The following is a 19,379-nucleotide window of genomic DNA, read 5'->3' on the forward strand; positions in this document are numbered from 1 at the left end:
AATCTCAGAGTGATTCTGCTCTTCAGTTGAATCCTGGCTGACATAATAACCTTTTCTTGTTGCTTACCCTTATAATCTTTATTTTTTGTATTTTTTTAAAGATTTTATTTATTTATTCATGAAAGACAGAGAGAGGCAGAGACACAAGGCAGAGGGAGAAGCAGGCTCCATGCAGGGAGCCCGAGGTGGGACTCGATCTGGGGTCTCCGGGATCACACCCTGGGCTGGAGGCGGCGCTAAACCGCTGAGTCACCCGGGCCGCCCCCCCCTTATATTCTTTATTTATTTATTTTTCCCTTATATTCTTTAAATCAATCACACGTATGTATATGTAACATGACATAGGTGTATTTTTTCCTTTCCTATAATAACATATTATACACAACTGTCTCATCTCACCTTTTTTTTGATAACAGCTTTATTGAGATATAAGACACCATAAAAATCACACATTTAAGTGTACAATTCAGTGGTTTTTAGTATTGTTCAGAGTTGTATTATTATCACCATTAAATGTTAGGACATTTTCATCACCTAAAAAAAGAAACCCCATACCTTTTAGCTCTCACCCCACTTTTGCCACCACCACAGCCCCCAGCAACCACTACTCTATCTTGTCTCTGCAGATGTGCCTAGTGTGGACACCCACATTGCTTTACTCACAGAACCCACCCGGGCAATCTGTCTGCTGTGGTATGTTACAATCCTCCTTGTCCCTTTTGCAGTTTCGTGTCCTTCATTGTGTGGCTTAGTTGACCAGTGCCTGCTGATGGACACATGTCCTATTTCCAATCTTCAGCTATTACAATAGAGTTACAATGAATAGCCTTGTGCATGCATCATTTGGCTTTTTTTTTTTTTTTAACCAGTGCATCTATGGGATCTAAGAAGTGGGGTTGCTGTGTTAAAGGGTAAATGCACATGTGATTTTGCTAGTAATTGCCAAATCCCTTCCACAGAATCTGTACTATTTTGCACTTCATCAGCAATGTATGAGAGTGCCTGTTTCCTCATAGCTTTCCCAACAGAACATGCTGTCACACTTGGATTTTTGCCAATCTGATAGGTAAAAAATGGTAACTCAGTGTAGTTTTAATTTTTGTTTCTGTCATTACAAGCAAAGCTGGTTCTCTTGTCTATGTTTAAAAGCATTTTCCTTTTTTATTGTCCTGAGAACAATCTGTTCTTATTTCTAGCTCATTTTCTTTATGATTATTGGCATTTGCCTTAAGACAATTTTAAGACAACTTTTATTTCTTGTCTTATTCATGAAGTAATGTTTGTTCATTACCAAAAAAAAAAAAAAGGTTAAAATACAAAGAAAAATATAGCCATGATTTATATACTCAAAGATGACACTGGGAATCACTCATTATATGTTAGTTCCTTTTTCTTTCTTTCTTTCTTCTTTCTTTCTTTCTTTCTTTCTTTCTTTCTTTCTTTCTTTCTTTTTTTTTTGAGTATAGTTGAATATAGCTGACACACAATGTTACATTAGTTTCAGATGAACATTACCATGATTGGACAAGTTTAGACAGTTTATAAAGTTATGCTATGCTCACCACAAGTGTATCTACCACAGCTAACTAGCCCCATTCTTTATTTTATTTTATTTTATTTTATTTTATTTTATTTTAGAGAAAGAGAGAGAGAGAGAACATGAGCAGGGGAGGGGGCAGTGGAAGAGGGAGAAACAGACTCCCTGCTCAGCAGGGAGCCCAACATGGGGTTCTATTCCAGGACCCCCGACCTCACACCCCACCCCTGGGATCAGGACCTGAACCCAAGGCAGACGATTAAACCAACTGAGCCACCCAGATGTCCCAGTTAGCCCCATTCTAACAAAAGGAAAAAAGACACACACACACACACAATGGCAAAATATTTACTGGTCAGGTGCCAGCTCTTGGAAGCCAGAGGCTGAACTGGTCTCTCTCCTTGGAGCATCAGCCCTTCAGGGGGGGTAGAGGCCTGGAATGCCTGGAGATGGGAATGGCAGAGGGTTCTGACCAAGTAGGGTCAGGAGTAGCCAGTGGACAGCCCCTGGAGAGGTGCCACTACTGGAATGGGTAGTTTTAGTGTTGCTTACCCAGAAGGGAAAGGTAGAGGGAAGCAGCCCTAGCACAGGGCTAAGAGTGAGTTCCAATCTTGTTTGTTCTGCAGTGCCCAACTCTGTGACCCTGGAGAAGTCTCTCCCCATCTGTTCACAAGGAAGTAGGCCTGGATGGTCCTTTACTCCCTGCCCAGGAAAGTATTATACTAAAACAGGATGATTAATTCATTGATTATTAAAAGAAGAAGAAGAAGAAAACATTGATTAACTACACAAAGGGGATCCCTGGGTGGCGCAGCGGTTTGGCGCCTGCCTTTGGCTCAGGGCGCGATCCTGGAGACTCGGGATCGAGTCCCACGTTGGGCTCCCGGTGCATGGAGCCTGCTTCTCCCTCTGCCTATGTCTCTCTCTCTCTCTCTCTCTCTCTCTCTGTGACTATCCTAAAAAAAATTAAAAAAAAAAAAAAACTACACAAAGGAAGGCAGGGCTGTTTTATTTTTCAGCCCGCCCCCCAAACGTACAAACCTTGGACCCCATCTACACATCCCAACACTTACGTACTCTTGTCTTCCTGAGTCTAGTCCCAGCTCTGCCACTCTCTAGCTGTGTGACTCTGGGCAAATCACTAAATCTCAATGTCTTCACCTATGGATGATCCTTTTTTATAGGGTCATTTCAAAATACCTAGAGCAGTCAGCGGCGCACAATGAGTGACTCATTATGGTGGTAATTATTACCTGCCACCTATCCCTACTGAATCATCTTGATAACCCTGTGGGGGCAAGGACTAGTAAATCTGAGCTCCGTTTTACAGAGAAGGCAAGTGAAGCGCAGAGGTTAATGACTCGCCCAGTGACACTGCGAACAGGAGAGTTGAGAGAATCCAAGTGTGCCTTTTCCGAAGACCAAGGCGACGTCGGGTGGTCCACCTGGCGCTGCAGCCCCCAGGTGAGGCCAAATATGTCTCTTCGGTCTGCGTCCCCTGGGGCACCCTGACTCTAGGGTGCTCTCTCTCTGTCGCCCAGAAAGAAAGCGTTTTGGGGGGAAAATCTCAGGAAACAATGCAAGCAGCCAGACGCGACGGAGGCACGCAGCAGCTGCACGCGTAGCTGCTCCGCTCGGCCCAGCTGCAGTTCTCGAGGCCGGCACGCGGGGGCGCCAGAGCCGGCCCAGAGCTGCGGGCGGCCAGTACCGTAATTTCCTCCGGTGTGCGCACGAGCACCCCGCGGAGCGAGCGGCCCGGCCGCGGCGGCCTGACCTGAGCTAGGCCCGCCCCGCCCGCCTCGGAGGCGGCTCCGCGCGGAGCAGCGGGGTCCCTCCCGCGGGCTCCGAGTCTCTCGGAGCTGGCCCCCCACGCCGGCTTCCTGCTGCTCTGTTTTCTGAGGTTTTGCCCAGAACGGCGGCGCAGATCGCTGACCGCAGGCAAGGACTTGGCCCCCGGGGGGCAAGGGGTGCAAGGGGGCAGAGTTGCAGGGGTGTAAGGACCGGGGTGGGGGTGTGGACTGCGGGCCGAGTTCCCACTCCCCTGACTTTCCCCTTCGTCGAAGGCCCCCCGGAGAGCCTCAGGCCTTGCCCACCCGAGCGCAGATACAATAACGCTATTCACACCGAACAGTTGGCAGTTGGCTCTGCGTGCCCGTCAGGGGAGCGTGCATTTAATGCACAGCAGCACGGGGCAAATGCTAAACTCCCAACTTCCAAGGGCCTGATCTCCCGGAGGTGTTTGCTGGAGGAGGGCGGGGCTGACCCGGAGCTGTGGGCTGGGAGGTGAGGCAGCGCGGGTGCAATTCAGGGCGGAGGGGGCGGGGTGCCACCTGGACCCTTGGGGTCTGCCTCCCAGCCTCTGTCCAGAAGCAGGGCCCACAGCCCGGGGCTCTGGCTGCCCAGGGTTGGGGCAGGAGGGGCTGGGGCTGGGGGCATGAGAGCAGAAGCCCAGCGAAGGGAGGAAAAGGGAAGTTAAGAGCTTTGAGGCTGGAGCTGGGCAAGACTTTTGTTCTCCAGGCCTCAGTTTCCTCATCTGGAAGGTGGAGATAATAATACTCCCTCATGCTAAGGGCTACTGTGAGAATTCAATGAGTCAGTGTTCTAGAAAATGATCTGTAGCCAGTGCAAAGGCTAGGCAGGAAGATTCTATGGAGACCTCCCTGATTGTCTCAGACCCCAGTGCTGCTCATTCCTGGGGGCTCCCAGAGCCCAGGGTCCAGCCTTCTGTGCCAGCGCTCTAGCCTTGATGGAGCGACTATTTTACAGCTACTGCCCCAAACGCTATACCACTTTGCACCCCTCATCTCTACCAGACTGAATTTTTCAAGACAGACATGGTGGCTGATTCATCTCTGTATCAATTCAAAAACAAGGCCAGATAATACTTTGCAAAATGATACTAAAGTCCATCTAAAAAAAATAATAAATACGAAGAGACAGTAGAATTGTGAAAACAAACGCAGTGGGGATGGGACCAGATAGTGAAACGATTTGACTATCAGAATCTTTTGTTTTAATTATACATATACTTTACCCTGAACTCCATTTGGAAGAATCTACACCACAGAAATAATAGCCATACTAGGGCAAAAGTAAATGTGCAAGGACAATTGCTGCAAAATTGTTTGTAAATGTAGGAAACAACTCAAGAGTCCATCAGTAGGGGGTTGGTAATCATTTTGTAATATATGTAAATCAAACCATCATGCTGTATGCCTTAAACTGAAAAAGTAATGTACGTTAGTTATTTCTCAATAAATCTGGAAAAAAATTAGAGGATGGTGAAATAAATTGAGATGAAACCGTACAAGGCAATACTGAACAGTTGTTAAAAAAGAAATGAATGGGGGGATCCCTGGGTGGCTCAGCGGTTTAGTGCCTGCCTTTGGTCCAGGGCATGATCCTGGAGACCCAGGATCAAGTCCCACATCAGGCTCCCTGCATGGAGCCTGCTTCTCCCTCTGCCTGTGTCTCTGCCTCTCTCTCTCTCTCTCTCTCTCTCTCTATCTGTGTGTGTGTCTCTCATGAATAAATAAATAGAATCTTAAAAAAAAATAAATGAATGGATCTGTAAGTGCTGAGGTAGGAAGTATATCTAAGAGATAGCAAGAAACAGAACAGGAAGCATAGCATGTGTCCATTTCTCTAAAATCATTCTCCTACCACTGCCATCAACTCTTTGTCAACTCTCTCCTGCCTGTCTCAGGATGGCAATCTGTCAGAGCCTTGGCTTTGCAGTCCCTTAAGGATATTAAAAGTCTGGTCCAACTCAATTTAAATTCAGGCTCTTCGCATCTTCAAAGTATATATTGCATAGATCCATGCCAGGTTTATAATATTAACATATTTATTTCCCACTACAGCACTCTGAAATAAGTACTAGGATTATCATCCTCAATTCACTGATAAGGAAATGATAGGATAGAGAGGTTAAACAATTTTCCCAAAGTCACACAGATCACAGATGGTGGAATTCATGCTCTTAACCGCTCTATGTTACTCTAGGCTTATAGGACGGCAAAAGGCACTTTTTTCTTGGTTCAGGCTTTCAGTAGGTACCATATATATCATGAACTAGGTATATTAGCTTTTCCCCTAATGATGCACAGACTGATTCTTTCCAGTTTTGTGCCATCTATTACAAACATTGCTGCAGTGAACTTCTTTGGTCAGATGTTTTTGTACATCGTGCAAACATTTTGGTAGGTTAGATTCATATTGAAGTGAAATTGCTGGGTCAAAAGGTAACTTTAAATTTGGATGGCTGTTCTAGATATCTGTTGCTGTACGATAAATCACCCCCAAACTCAATGTTTAAAACCACTGTTTTATTTTATTCACAATTTTGTAGGTGAGGAATTCAGAAGGGCTCAGCTGTATGGTTTATCTTTGCTTCTCTGCCGACCTGGCTTCATCACTCACATGACAAGGCCTCAGCACTTCTTGACCTCTTTCTCCGAGTGATGTCATATCCTCCAGGGCTTTCCCATGTGGTTTGGGCTTCTCATGGCATGGTGATGGCAGGTCACGGAGGTTCAGGTAAGGGGCAGGAAGCTGAATCTGCTGGTCAAGTTAAGGGATGTGCTGGGAACTAAAATAGTATCACTTTTGCTAGATTTTATTGGTCAGAGAATTTAAAGACAGGCCCAAATTCAAAGGAAGGGATCACCAACCCCCTGTCTTTATGGGAGAAGTGTCAAAGAATTTGTGCCCACTGTTACCATAGTAACTGTTTCCAAATTGCCCTTCAAAATGCTGGAGGGCATTTACTGTTCATCTAGAACTGTTCATTTATTTATTGTTTATCTAGAATTTTTCTTTCCTTGTGAATTGCCCATTTTTAAATTTGGTTACCTCTTTTTCATATTGACTTCTAAAATGTGCATATTAAAGAAATTAGCTCTCTGTCTGACATTCTGTTACACGTTATTTTTCCAGCGTGTGGCCTTTTGGCTTTGTTTTTTGATAATTTTCTCCATTTGGGTTAAAAAAATTTTTTTTACTTGTTCAAATGACCAGTCTTTTACTTTAAGATTTTTGGATTTTGTGTGGTGTGTTCCTTCCCTTTTCAGAATGTTCCTGCTAGTTTCAAGTGTTTATTTTTCCAGAGGAAGATTAATATCATTTTCTGAGGCTCCCTCCCCCCAATCTTGTTGGTATTTGGATTGAAATAGCTTTCAGTTGACAAACCCCTTAGAGAAAATGTGCAACTTTATACTTGGAGGGCAGGGCTGATCATTACCTTGTTTTGAGTCTTCTCTTCTGTAGGACATTGAGGATTATTGAGGGGTGGCTGTGCTATCTCAGGGAGACCCAGTACCCCAGGCACCTGTGGGAGAGGGAGCCCCAGAGCCTAGCAAGGGGCACCCTGGGGTCAAGTGGGCCCTGCACAGGCCAATCCCTGGGAACACAAGGCTTGGCCAAGGGACGCCTAGAACACAACCCAAAGCTACAATTCTGGAGCTCCATGCAGGGTGAATTCAGGCTTCTCTAAAGGAAACATTCCTCAGAGGCCCAGGAAAGGGGCCAGATGTTCCCTCAAAGAGCTGATTCATGAGGTAGGAGATTTCACAGAGCGGTACCTTGTTCAAGAAACCAAATAGTAAGGCCTTTGCCAAGGACAGTCCTACTGGTCTCAATATCACAGCCATGGGGAGAGGCAGGAATCTGCTCTGGGAACCACAGGTACAGTGGCAGCTCTGAGCACAGGCCTTCAGCTTTGCCTTCCCAACCCTGCTTGGCTCCACAGAGCTTTTTCTCCAATCCCAAAGCCTCAGCCAGCAGCATCCAGCCACTCCTTACCCAGGCAGGGGCCCAAAGGCTTGCCCAGAGGCACCCAGGGAGACTGAGTGGGCACTCATCTGTTCCGGGATTGTTTGTTGAGCGCCTGCTATGTGCCAGTCTGTGTTCTTGGCATGCCCCAGACCAAAATTCCTGACCTTCGAGAGCTTGTAGACATAAAATAACTGTGGCGAAAATGTAAAGTGTTAGGAGATAAATGCCATGGAAGACAAGAGAGCAAGGTAAAAGGACTTGGGGGCTGGGGGTGGAAGCAGCAGAGAAGGCAGTGTTGCTGGGGCATGTCCATTTGCCCTCCAGCCTGATTCACCAGTGGGGATCCCATGCAGGAAAGCCAGGAAGGAAAGGAAGGTGCTCATTCCCCTGGCTCCCTCCCTGCAGGGCCATAGCTCTTGTCGGTGGTCCACTCCCACAATGCTCTCCTTCCTGTTTTTAGCAGCCTGAAAGCCTGGGAGTAGTAAAGGTGCCCCAAGCTTCTGGGCCTGGGCATTGTACTCTCCCTTGGGGTTTCCTTACATCCCATTCACACCTTTGTGAATAGTCCTCAAATAATCCTAATGTAAGCACTGTATTCTGCTGGAACACAGAAATACAGGGACTCAGGGAAGTCTATATGGTGGTGCTGTTATCAAAGGGGGCCAGGCCTGGCTGGTCCAGAAGGCACTTAGCTGGTATCCTGGTCTGTCTGAACATTTTGAGGAGAAGCAAGAAGCTGGAGTGGCTGGAGCAGAGGGAAGGGAAGAGGAATAGCACATGGTATCAAAGAGGTATGGATTGAGAGGCAGGGCCACTGGAGGCCCCACCTGAGGAGAGACTGATCTTTAACATTATTGCTCTGCCTGCTGTGTGGAACCAGTTTTGGGGGGACAGGGGGGAAAACAGGGAGGCCAGTGAGGGGACTACTGGAGTATCCCAGGTGGCTGAGATGGCAGTAGGGAAGACATGAGCCCACAGGATTTGCTAACAGATTAGGTGTGTGGTGCAAGAAAAAGGAGGCAAGGATGCTTCAGGGTTTCTGGGCTTTGGATTTAGCAGGGCTGCTGGGGTTCTTGTGGGTTCCCTGCATCCATCCAGCCTGGCCTTCACACACTCTCCCTCTGGGTGCCGCAGACCCATCTCTTCTCTGGCACGCTGAGTGGTCTCCCAGCCACTTCCAGGAGGGGTCCTTGAGCAAGTCTCAGCCCCCTCTACTTGGAACCATCTCTCTGCCAGTCCTTGGTCCGAGGTTAGAACCAGATTCTTCCCCTGAGGCACTGGGAACCGAGGTGAAGCCAGATCCCAAGCGGTAGCCCCAGTGAGTTGACTGTTGCCACTTTAGTGACCTGCTTTCTGGGGCACTCCCAGATCCACGCTCTTCAGCTTGGGCCCCATGGGTCAGCCAGACCTGAATATGACCTCCTCCTTCTTCCATCACTCTCTCGACTGGCTTCCTCTCAGGTTCCAGACATTGTGGGGCCATCTGAGGCCACAAGTGAAGAGCCTGCCCTTCCTCAGGGACTTTGTCAGCCTTGACCCCTCCTGCTGACATGATTTTTCAGAATTCTGGTTTGGAGGGCCTCCTCCCATGGCATCCTGTTGGGTCACTTGGCGAGGCTCTTACTGCCCCAACCACTGGATACCAGCTAAGTGCCTTCTGGACCAGCTAGGCCTGGCCTCTGTTGATAACAGCACCACCATGTAGACTTCCCCTGGGCCAGCTCCATGCTGAGCTCTCCTTGGGCCTATCTACCCAAGTCCCCTGGGGGTCCATTTAGCACAGATGGCTGGTTAAAAGAGTGGGTTCTGGGGTACACATACTTGCACTCATCTGCATCTGACCTTGGCAGTCACCTAACTCTCCAAACCTCCAATCCCTCAGCTGACTTCCTGGTGTCCCTCCTACATTGGAGACCCTCATAAGTACTTTCTGAACAAGTCACTGAATGCAATATGCTTAACACAATACCTGATCCGCAGTACGTACTCAGTCAAAGTCAGCTATATAGATCATCCCTATCTCCAGATGAAGAAACTGAGGCTCAGAGAGGAATGGAAGTTGTCCAAGGCCACCAAGCTAGGAAATGGTGGAGCCAGTTTCCCCTGTACTCTGACTCATCCATCTACTCCTACCCCCTTCACTTGCCCCTTCTTCCCTGCTGCTGTGAGGCCAGCATGGGGTGGATGTCAGCCCTTGAGGAAGCAAATGGAGAAGTCAGGAGCTTATACTCTGACAATCTTGAGGAGGGGAGGCACCTGTCTTCATGAGAAGTACAAAGATAAGTAAACAGTCTCAGCACACAAGGGCTGCCCAGTCTGGAGGTGGGAGCCACCATGCTCCGGGAGCAGCATCCTTCCATACATAGAGGATCCAGGAAACCTCCAGGGAGGGGTGACACCTGAGTTTTAGAGATCCAGCTGGCTTGTTGAGTCATACAGGCCACAAGAAATGGTAACCACAGAAACTGAATTTTTTTTTTAAAGATTTTGTTTATTCATGAGAAATACAGAGAGAGAGAGGCAGAGACACAGGCAGAGGGAGAAGCAGGCTCCATGCAGGGAGCCCGATGTGGGACTTGATCCCGGGTCTCCAGGATCACACCCTGGGCCAAAGGCAGGCGTTAAACCTCTGAGCCACCCAGGGATCCCCCTAGAAACTGAATTTTTATTTTTATTTTATTATTATTTTTTTAATAATAAATTTATTTTTTATTGGTGTTCAATTTGCCAACATACAGAATAACACCCAGTGCTCATCCCGTCAAGTGCTCCCCTCAGTGCCAGCCACCCAGTCACCCCCACCCCCTGCCCTCCTCCCCTTCCACCACCCCTAGTTCGAGAAACTGAATTTTTAAAGACAGTCCAAATTTTAACCATTCTATCTTATTGTTGGATAAAGCATCAAGCGCCCCAAAGAATTCAATATGATGGTACCTCAATGAACTCTCACAATCAGGTGGGACACAAAAATCCATGTTACTTCATATGTCTTAAGCATAACTTGGGGGCAGCCCCAGTGGCCCAGCGGTTTAGCACCGCCTTTGGCCCAGGGTGTGATCCTGGAGACCCTGGATCGAGTCCTGCATCGGGTTCCCTGCGTGGGGCCTGCTTCTCCCTCTGCACCCCCCCTGTGTCTGTCATGAATAAATACATAAATCTTTTTTTTTAAAGGCATAACTTGGGGAAATAGGGCCAGACATATACAGATGCCACCTGCCCCAGCGTCATGAGTGTGTGTACGTCCACAAAAATACAAACTCCAGCCAAAGCTAAGGGTCACCCACTCTCGGGCCATTAAGTGACTCACTGGCTTGAGTAGGCACCCACTCCCTGCTGCGGCAATGATCCTAACCACAGTGCTGGGCGCTGTAATGTCTGGCGGGGCTGATTGAATTCTCAGAGAAAACAGACTCCTGCCTTGTGTTGTACTTCTTGTCAGGATGAGGGGCAAGGCCTGGTATAGCAACAAAAGGTTTTGGCCAGAGTGTCTCTGACCAGGGCTGCTGCCCAGATACAGTGACTTTGCTCCCTCAGCACAGCTTTGCAACCTTAGCGTTTTGCTGCAGACCTGCCAGGACTTTTGGTTTCAGTTTGTAAGAGCCGAAACAAGTCCTGCCCTTTCCCTCTGCTGCCCCTCACACTCTCCTCCTCCTCTGTCTCTGCCCTTCCTTCCCTTTCTCTGCCTGGTGAGGAATGGCCCACTGGTCCCTGGCTCTGTGAAAAACGATAAGGAAAAGAGGGGAGGGGACAGAGAAGTGAAGAGAATGACCAGAGAACTCGCTCTATTTTCAGGGCTGCTCACAGTTGTGCAAGTTGTGCACTGTACAACTCAAGGGGGCGCCAGTCACCTCAATGCCACCAAAGTTTGCATAATCAGTACATTTTTCAGAAAGATCACATAAAGTGTCCTGAGAAGAGGCATATTTCTTCGCCCTGAATTGTCTGAAGTGTTTCAAGTGAGATGAAAGGGCTGAATGTATTTTGGCTCTGATTGCCCCAGAAGCCCCAAGCTATCACCTGTCCCATAAGCATCCCCCACCCCCAAGTCTTTGCACCCCCACTTGTCCCTCGCTGCTCGGCTTCTTGGCTGGGCTAGAGCTCCAGAAAGAGACTGGTTCAAGAGAGGCAGGCCAATCACCTTGCAAGTAGCTGTTAGGAATTAAGGGAATACTGTAGGCAGCAGTGCTGGCACAGAGAAAGCGCTCAGAGGGCAGAGGAGAGGGACCCTGCAGGATCAAGGAGCCAGGCCCCAGAGCCCTGACTGAGGCTGGGCCCGTGGGGGACAGCAGGACCACCAGGCCTGGCCACTGTCTGAGCTCATGCTCCAGGGCAGGAAACCTACCTGGTTTCCTTTGGGCCTGATAGGCCACCCCCTATCCTTCCTCTGCTGTGGGCTACCCCACCCGCCCCTTGCATGACCACACTTCCGGCTGTATGCTTAGGGACTGCATAACTCTGCAGGAACCCCAAAAAGCCCAAACCTCTTAGCCTGGCCTGCAAGCCCCACCCTCTGCACTACCACTCCTGCTGCATGACCTGATACCTCCAAACAAGCCATGCATTGTCACATCCCCATGCCTTTGCCCATGCTCTCTCCCTTCTGTGTCACATGCCTGCCTTCTCCCCTCTCCCTGCCTCACAAGAGAGCTAAATCCCACTCATTGTTTAGAGGCCAGCTCAAATGTCACCTTCATTGGGAAGCCTTTCCCTGTCTTCCAGTAAAGAAAATAATCACCCTTCCTGTTGGGTCCATCAGCTCAGGACTCAGTCAGGAATGCCGAGGGGCTGGGTCAGTCACGTCCCTACAGAGCCTCGTAGCCTCGATGCCCTTGGCTCTGAAATGGAGGCAAATCCCCTATTCCCAAGGGGGACAGTATTGGAGGACTTCAATAAAAGGGGACACATGAAGCCCCTAAGCACAGTGCGCATGCAGTCCATGCCCAGTAAACCCTAGCTGAACCCTCAATTTCAGTCAGCCAACCCTGCAGGGAGCAGGAAGGGTGGGTCAGGCATCCTTTCCATCTATTTATTCCAACTCTTTTCAATAGGTCCTCAGTTCCCGCCCAGGGACCTGCTAGCCCACCGCTCATTGGAGACCAAGAATGATTGACAGGCTCCAAACCCAATGATTGACCTAATCCCTCCTGGGGCAGGTGGCCCGCCCCACTGCCCTCTTTGGGGCCTCTATCTGAGGAAGGCAGAAGCCAAGAGTTATTTGAGGGGGATAGGTCTGACTTCCCTGAGTAGCCTTGGGTCAGCCTGTGCAGCCTGACCACCCCACTGATGACTCAGGTCTACTCCCCACCCTTCCCCTTCAGGAAGAGGCCCTGTCATAATAGCAGTTGTGCTACCTAAAAATAGCTTCAGTTCAGATACTACATGAAGAGCAGGCCTTTTCACTCAGGGGAGAGGAAGGCTGTTTCCCCCCTGCATTCCCCCTCAGCCCCTCTCCAAAAGCAGATCCTTTGGGGGGTGGAGTCCTAATACTTTGTGTATGGCTTCAGCAGCTGCATCCTCCCCCCAGCTTTGGTGCAGGAGGCTTTTTGCTGCTTTGCAATCAGCTTCTTGCATGCTCTCATTTGTCCTTTATGTCAGAGATATGGGGCAGAGTAGCAGAGGTTCTTGTACCCATTTTGCAGATGCAGAACCCCAGACCAAGGGAGGGGACATGAGTTGCCCAAGATCACGTAGTGAGTTGGTTGTAGAGCTGAGGTGTGGGCACCTGACTCTTCCCACAGTGTTATTTCTGCTCCCGCACATGTCTCCTCCTCGGAAAATGCTGTGGTCACAACCAAGGCAGAAAGAGAAAGGAGAGGAGAGCGAGGTTGGACAGAGCACAGGTTTGAGGAGCAAGACGTACATGCAACAAACATTTGTCCAGCTCCTACTATGTGCCAGGCACCACACTGGGCACCTAGTGACATAGACAGGGAGCAAAAAGTCCATTTCTTGCCCCGGGCATGTTCTTTATACCAGATGCTTTACAAAGCACTTAAAAAAAAAAAAAGATTTTTATTTATTTATTTATTCATGAGAGACACGGGGGTGGGGAGGGGCGGGCAGAGACACAGGCAGAGGGAGAAGCAGGCCCCATGCAGGGAGCCCGATGTGGGACTCAATCCCGGGTCTCCAGGATCACGCCCTGGGCTGAAGGCGGTGCTAAACTGCTGGGCGACCTGGGCTGCCCACAAAGCACTTTTACATGGAACATATAATTTAATTCTCAGCAGCGTCCCTACCATTAGATAGCATATTGGACATTTGTCATTTGTGTTGGCCACTCAGCATCTGAAATTCCTTCCTATGTGTGAGGTATTCTTCACTCTTAAGAGGAAGAGTCTAGCTTCCACCACTGAGATTAAGTGTGACAGATGCTCTGTTTTCCAGCCTCCCAGGCAGCTTGAGGCTGGGTATGTGACCAAACCCCGCCAGTTAGCACAACCCCCACCCCCAGACTCTGTGTTGAGGCAGTAACTGTACGGATCCGTCATGGCAGTCAGTTAAGGACAACAGGAGCCCCATCTGGTTTCCAGAGGCAACAACAGTCATTCACAGTGGCAGAGTCCCTCATTCACTGCTGGTGGAGCCAGGGTCTATGCCCAGGGCCCAGGTAGTGTCATCCCTCCAGCCGTGTGGAAAGATTGAATGTTGGAGTGAGTGGAGAAAGGAGAAAATCCTGCCCTGCTTGCAGGTGCTTCCCCCCAGAGCAAGTGGATAGGGTGGATAAACCTAGAAATGGCAGGGAGTCTAGGGTGGGGGTGAGACTTGCTCTGAGGCCTTCCAGCCTGAGTCCAGGGGCCTGGGCTGGGGTAGAGGTGGGCACTGAGTGGTCTCAGAAGCCTCCACCTTATGGCTGCATAATCATCCTTGCCTGAATCCCTGGAGAGTCTCTGTCTGTTCTCGGGCTGTCTCTTTTCCCCCACCCACCCTTCTCGCCATCCCACTGATCCAGGCCTGGTTCTAGACCCTTGACCTCTGCATGGACCCCTGTGACCGCTCTTCCTTGGTACCCCTGCCTCAGCTTTGTGTCCTTGCATCTACTCATCACCATCCTTCATTCTGGAGTCAGGGTGAGCCTCTGGGACACAGGACGGACTGATGGAGTCACACCTTTCCTTAAGCACCTGCCAGGATGCCACACCTGCCACAAATACCATGCCTGGCACTCAAGGCCCCTAACCCCCCAACTACACACGTCAGTCCTCCAGCCGCATCCCAGAAGTCTGGCCCCATACCTCTCTGTCCAGTCATCCCTCCTCCCGCTGTGCTCTGCGCTGCTCCTTGTACTTTCTTGCACTGCTTTTGCTTGTGCTGTTCCTTCCACTAGCAATGCCCTTCCCCATCCCCTCTTACTCTTCTTTGCAGGAAAATCTCATTCATTCTTAAAGCCTCTTCAAATGCCAACTCATCCGTACAAGTATTGATTCCTTTATTTTGTCGAGGAGAAATTCTGCGGCATTTTGTAGGTACACGAGTCACTACTGCCTGGATTAGGTCCTTTGATGTGAAGAAAACTATGTCTGTGGAACCAAGAACCTGGGTTCTTGGTTCTCCATGTTCAAATCTGGGCTTTGGCATTTACATGCTGGGCCATTGTGGGCAAGTCAATTAAGCTCTCCAGTGCCCCCATTTCTTCAGCTCATTGGGCCCCCATGACAAATTAGGGGTTTCCATGTTGGTCTACCTGTGGACTATGAGCAGCCCCCTCACGCCCAAGATTGTCTGGGGCACCGAGGCCTTTGCTACCCACTGAAGCCCTCTCTGGTCTCCACATCTCAGCTCCCCCACTTTCAAATCCTCTTTCCACTTTGGAAGCATGAAACAGATCAGAGGGGGACAAAATGGGAGTCTTCAATTGGGCATCCCATGGCACCTAGCGAGAAGTGCATAAGTGTGCCCCATCTCTATGCCTAAATGCTGACAAGTACAAGCAGGTGGCTCTGTGTACACACAGCTGTGTACAAATTTGGGTGTGTGTGTGTGAGTGTGTATATGTGGGAACACGTGTGCTTGTCTGTGTGTATTTAGCTGCTGTGGTTGTTAATAAGCCCACGCTTCCTGTTAAGAATCAATTAGAGCATTTTTTTTTAGAGAAGCCCCACTTCTACCCGGAAGTGTCATCAGAGTTACAGGAAGAGAGATGGGAAAGCAGGGCAGGAAGATGGGAGCAGGGGGCAGGGCTCCTAGGTTCTTGTCCCATTCTGCTGCCAAGTCATTGCATGACCATAAACAAGTCACTGTACCTCTCTGGGCCTCAGTTTCCCTTTCTGTGAAAGGATGAGGGATTAGACTAGGTGATCTCAGAACCCTCCTACTCCCCCAGTTTTGGAGACCTAGATTAGCATCCAGAGTACTCTTCAGAGGGAGATACCACTCACAATCCAGATATCCCACTGAGAATATCCCTTAGTCTGTTGGGACTCAGACTTAGTCTGTTGATCTAAACCTCCCCAGCCTATCCTTGGAAACACCTAGACTCTTCCTTGTGGTTGTATAGGGGAGGAAACAGGAAGGAAGTTTCCAGTGGGAAGGGCTTAGTGGCAGCCAGTCTTACGTCCTCATTAGTGATTTCCTCTCCGCCCCCATCCCCACCCTACCTTGCTCCCTCCCAGTTCTCACATTCTCAACCAGAAGAGAAACAAATTAGTTCCTCAGTAGGAAAAGGCAGGAGTCCCTGCCCCTTCCACCCACCCCATCTACAGTGGGTGAGAATACATGGGGAAGAGTCAGGTTTCACAGTCAAAGCTGGCCCCCTCATTTTACAGATGAGAGAACCCATACACAGAGAGGGTCAGTGACTGGCATGGGGCACACAGGTGAGATGATGGCAGTGCCAGAATTGAACCCAACTTGCCACAAGCCTTTCCATACCACCAGGCTGCTCCTCCATGAAGGAGGCTCCCTAACTAATAATCATTTCCCCTGAGTTAGAGCACAAGAACAGGAGCTGGCATTGCAGCATAGGGACTTAGAGTTGATGCCAGGAAACACTTCTCTACCTAGAATTGGTAGACCTGGATGGGTGCCAAAGTCACACCTCCTCCCAGGCTTGCCTTTGGAGTAAGATACCCTGGAATGCAGTAGCTCCCTGTGGTTAGGAAAATGGCTGGAGAAACCAGGTTTCCTACCTAAGTTATATCTTGCAGGAAAGAGGGGCAAGATTTCAGAAGGAGAAAGAAAGTTACTTTGGCCAGGCCCCATGTTCAGTACTCACACCTATGCCCATGACAGCTGTAAGAGAGAGGATCCCTATTTTATAGATCAGGAAACTGAAGCTCAGAGAAGTTCAATGACTTTCTCAAGGTCATAGAATTAGAAAGTACAGTTGATCCTTGAACAATGCAAGGGCTAGGGGTACTGACTACCCCTGCATAGTTGAAAATCTAAGTGTAACTTTTGATTCTCCTGAAACTTAACTACTGACAGTGTACTGTTGACCTGAATGAATCCTTGCTGATACCATTAACAGTTGGTTAACATGTATTTTGTATGTTGTATATATTATGTACTGTAGGGATCCCTGGGTGGCGCAGCGGTTTGGCGCCTGCCTTTGGCCCAGGGCGCGATCCTGGAGACCCGGGATCGAGTCCCACGTCGGGCTTCCGGTGCATGGAGCCTGCTTCTCCCTCTGCCTGTGTTGTGTCTCTGCCTCTCTCTCTCTGTGTGTGACTATCATAAATAAATAAAAATTAAAAAAATATATTATGTACTGTATTCTTACAATAAAGTAAGCTAGAATGTTCTTAAGAAAATCATACGGAGGGGCGCCTGGGTGGCTCAGTCCGTTAAGCATCTGCCTTTGGCCCAAGTTACAATCCTTGGGGTCCCAGGATCTAGCCCTGCGTTGGGCTCCCTACTCAAGCAAAGAACCTGCTTCTCCCTCTCCCTTTGCCCCTCCTCCTTATTCATGTGCTCTCTCTTCCTCTGCTCTCTCTCTCTCTCTCTCTCAAATAAATACAATCTAAAAAAAAAAAAAAGAAAATAATAAGAGAAAATGCATTTACAGTACTGTACTGATATATATATAAAAAATCTGCGTATAAGTGGACCCGCACGATTCAAACCCATGTTGTTTGCTATAGTAGGTCTGCTATAGTAGGACCTATGTGATATGACCCCAAAATCTTTGTCCTTTCCACTAAATGATTTCCCAAAACATGGACCACAAGAAGAACTTAAAAATATGGTTCCTTAGATGCATTTAGGTGATATGTGTGTGAACTCTTTTTTTCTTTTAATAATTTATTGATCAAAATGTAAATCAGAAAAAATAAGCGCATCAAACTCAGGATTTCACAGCTATTATTGCTTTGAAATAGACTGAAAAGAAGTTTTTTGCTTACCTCTTGATGCCCTTCACCCATTTCCCCATACCACCACCCCCTATTCTGGCAACCATCAATCTATTCTCTGTTTCTGGGAGCTTGGAGTTTTTTATTTTTGTTTTTGTTTTTTCGATTCCACATGTAGGAGAAGTCATATGGTATTCATCTTTCTCTGTCTGACTTACTTCACTTAGCATAATGTCCTTGAGGTCCATCCATGTTGTTGCAAATGGCAAGATTTCATTCCTTTCTTTTTTTTTTCCCCCAGCTTGACAAGCAGTAGTTTATCAAGAAGACTTAGAGAAGTGGTCTCGCTGCCATCTATGACAGCAAGATGAGTATATCTTTTCTTTTTTTTAAGATTTTATTTATTTATTCATGAGAGACACACAGAGAGAGGTGGAGACACAGGCAGAGGGAGAAGTAGGCTCCATGCAGGGAACCTGAAGTGGGACTCGATCCCGGGTCTCCAAGATCAGGCCCTGGGCGAAGGCAGCGCCCAACCACTGAGGCACCAGGCTGCCCAAGATGAGTATATCTTTGCCGATTTCAATTCCTTTTGTGGCTGAATAATATTCTACTATATATATACTACAATTTCTTTATCCATCATCCATTAATAGACACTTAGTTTGTTTTCATCTTGGCTATTGTAAATAATTGCTGCAGTGAACATGGGAGTGCACTCCCATGGGAGTGCACTATTCAGATTAGTGTTTTCATTTTCTTGAGATAAATACCCAGAAGTGTAACTGCTGGATCATATGGTAATTCTATTTTTTATTTTTTAGGAACTACCCTACTGTTTTCCATAGTGATTATGCCAATTTACATTACCATCAATAGTGCACAAAGATTCCCTTTTCTCAGGACGCCTGGTTGGCTCAATGGTTGAACGTCTGCCTTTGGCCCGGGGCATGATCCTGGAGTCCTGGGATTGAGTCCCGCATCCCATCTCCCTGCGAGGAGCCTTCTTCTCCCTCTGCCTGTGTCTCTGCCTCTCTATCTTTCATGAATAAATAAATAAAATCTTTACAAAAAAAAAAGTTTCCCTTTTCTCCTAATCCTCATCAACACTTGTTACTCTTATCTTTATGATACTAGCCATTCTAACAAGTGTGAGGTGGTATCTCAGTGTGGTTCTGATTTGCCTTTCCCTGATGGTTAGTGATATTAAGCATCTTTCCATGTACCTGTTGCCCATCTAAATGCCTTCTTTGGAAAAATATATATTCAGATCTTCTGCCCGTTTTCCCATCAGATTGTTTGAAGTTTTTTTTTTTTTCTACTTTGTTTGAGTTCTTTATATAGATGTTAATCCTATACCAGATAAATGATTGAGGGCAAATATTTTCTCCTTTTCAGGAGGTTGCTTTTTTATTTTGTCGACAGTTTCCTTTGCTGTGCAAAAAGCTTTTTAGTTTGATATAGTCCCACTTGTTTATTTTTCATTTTGTTACTCTTGGTGTCAGATTAAAAAAACCACACCAAGACCTATGTCAAGTGGCTTGCAGCCTATGTTTTCTAATAGGAATTTTATGGTTCCAGTGTTTAATCTATTTTGAGTTGATTTTTGTTTATATGATAAGATAGTGGTCCAGTTTCATTTTTTTGTATTCTGTTGTCCAGTTTTCCTGACACCATTTGTTGAAGACACTGTCTTTTCCCCCACTCTACATTCTTGCCTCCTTTGTTGAAAATTAATTGACCATATATGTATAGGATTATTTCTGGGCTCTCTA

General features: G+C 47.8%; 1 long non-coding RNA gene across 2 annotated transcripts; it reads left to right on the forward strand.

Moving 5' to 3' along the window:
• The first annotated feature begins 2,891 nt into the window (after window positions 1-2,891).
• On the forward strand, window positions 2,892-18,622 carry LOC121485101. 2 transcript variants are annotated; one of them, XR_005986200.1, is made up of 3 exons: window positions 2,892-3,001; window positions 5,889-6,076; window positions 18,429-18,622. It is a non-coding gene; the product is annotated as an uncharacterized LOC121485101 (long non-coding RNA). The 2 variants fall into 2 exon arrangements; XR_005986201.1 differs by lacking the exon at window positions 18,429-18,622 and adding an exon at window positions 17,906-18,005.
• Window positions 18,623-19,379: the final 757 nt, after the last annotated feature.

Source organism: Vulpes lagopus, chromosome 2, assembly GCF_018345385.1.
Source record: "Vulpes lagopus strain Blue_001 chromosome 2, ASM1834538v1, whole genome shotgun sequence".
NCBI classification, from domain to species: Eukaryota; Metazoa; Chordata; class Mammalia; order Carnivora; family Canidae; genus Vulpes; species Vulpes lagopus.